Raw genomic sequence first — 2,528 nt, 5'->3', positions numbered from 1 at the left:
GCCAAATTAAGCAAAGCAGGATACATACAAAGTAACAAAAAATAGTCAAAAGGCTACAACTCCTATATATTCTGAGAAAATCTAAACAACAAAAACTGGAACGTTGATTTAGAAGAACAGTTAAAAATGATTTGCTATGGGGATTTTCAATGAACGTTTTATAAATTTTGTATTTATTGTTAAGAATATAGACTTTAATCTACATAGAGAATTAAAAAATCTGCTTCTAAAAGTAAAAAAAGTATTTTTTAAACATTTTTTGAAAAATAAGAAATTCAACTAAAAAATTTAAAACAAAACAATCAGTGCTGAAAATATATCACAAATGAAATAACTATGAAAATTAGTTATAATTATTAACAAATTAATATTTTTATAAAGTTCTAAGATTCTCATGTTTGGACAAAAGAAAGTATAATATGCTGCCAATAGCATAAAAATGTAGGGTTGAAATTATATAAAAATTTTATAAATAGGTACAAATAAAATATATAGAAGTACTAAAAGATAAGATCAATAATAATGAATGATACAGTTTCAGGAAAACACTCATGTTTATCAACAATGAACTGTAATTTACATTATACATATGTTCAAATCTATGTATCGTAAAATAAGTAGAAAATGTGATGAGCCTGTTGATGGGATGATAATAATGATAATCCTAGGACTGAATCATCTACATTTGGAACCAGTTGCTTCACATTATATCTGGGTTGCTTTCCACAGCAGTGTACATGTATCTAATCTCAGTGATCAGTGTGAATTGTTGAACTTTATATCACAGGAACAAGTATGGAAGCAGATCAGTTCCCATATAAATATATGATGATTCTGGAATTCTGTAAATTTAATAAACTATTTCATAAATTCTTTTGGGACAAATAGATATCAATTCAGTAAAAAAAGAAAAGAGATTTGCATAGCACACTGCATGATAAAACCAATGCCATTTGATGTCTAAGAAATAAATGAGACAATCAGTATTTTGAAATTTTAGGAAAAAAAAAGATTGGGAAAAATTTTCCCCTCTATGGAAGCAGATCAGTTCCCATATAAATATATGATGATTCTGGAATTCTGTAAATTTAATAAGCTATTTCATAAATTCTTTTGGGACAAATAGATATCAATTCAGTAAAAAATAAAAGAGATTTGCATAGCACACTGCATGATAAAACCAATGCTATTTGATGTCTAAGACATAAATGAGACAATCAGTATTTTGAAATTTTAGGAAAAAAAAAGATTGGGAAAAATTTTCCCCTCGCTCTCAATCCACATCTGCCACACTAGATTACTTGCAGTTTCTAGAAAACCACAGGACTGCATTTGTATTAAGGCCTCCTTCTGGAATGCTGCTCCTATGACACCTGCTCTTTTGCCTTCTTTGGTCTTTGCTCAGAAGTGCTCCTGTCATTGTGACCTCTGGACATCCACACTGTCTGCTACTCCTGGATTCTAAATGTCTTTACTGTTTAGTATTTCCCCAAAGAACATTTGACATGCTGCACATGTTACTTTTTGATTATTATTTGTCTTTGTCCACTAGAATCAAACTCCAAGGGACAAGTCTTTTGTCTATTTTATTTGCAGCAGTAGTTGCAGAACCAAGAACAATTATATGTATAGAGGTAACACTCAATAAATCTCTATTTGATAAGCAGATGGGGAAACATTTTTCAATACATAAAATTGAGATACAATTGGTATTCAGAATATATAAAGACTTTCTATAAATCCAATAGAAAAATGGGTAAAGACAGCAACAGGAAATATAAATGACCAATAAATACAAGAAAGTCTGCTTAATCATTAATTAGGAAATTGCAAATTAAAGCAAAATGAGGTATCCAGTGATGATAGAGCATTCCAAATGATACAGCATTCTGTAACCTCAAACATCTGATCTCATGACTAATTCTTCGAAGCTTTAAGATAAAGGTGTCTCCTTCTTTCTTACCCTATTCTTCAAAATAAAAGTTAACTGCATGGTTTATGGACTATGCTGATAAGAACCATGGAAGACAAACCTTGCATCTGAGTGTGGGTAGGGTTTGAGCAACAGACATGACTAAGTTAAGGATTAAGTTGTCAGATTCTCCTGCTTAGCTGGCAAGAATGCAGGATATTCCTGTTTCCAGCAACCATACAGTTGCTTCTCATCCTGTTTCAATTTGTGGTTCCTGAAATATTTATAATTTAGTATGATATTTGCAAGAGTTGTATATGGCAATTAGAGAACATTTTGTGATATTAAATATTTCCAAGGTAGGAGGAGAATAGAAGGTAATTTATTTCACAGTTTGTTAACTTTGTTGTGGAAGGAGTCGCCAAAGGAAACGCAGTCACTCGCAGAAATGCAGAAGCCAAATGATTTATTAAGCCAGCGGTCTCAGGGGAAATATTGTTCCAAAAACCTGAGCCCCGAATGCAGGGGGAACAAGACATATACTTTTTGAGCGAGCTGGCAAGCAAGCGTTTCTATTGGCTCTGTCTTTATTAAGCCAGCGGTCTCAGGGGAAATA

The sequence above is a fragment of the Galeopterus variegatus genome, unplaced genomic scaffold (assembly GCF_000696425.1).
Source record: "Galeopterus variegatus unplaced genomic scaffold, G_variegatus-3.0.2 Scaffold6807, whole genome shotgun sequence".
Classification (NCBI taxonomy): domain Eukaryota; kingdom Metazoa; phylum Chordata; class Mammalia; order Dermoptera; family Cynocephalidae; genus Galeopterus; species Galeopterus variegatus.
This window is presented reverse-complemented; position numbering follows the sequence as displayed.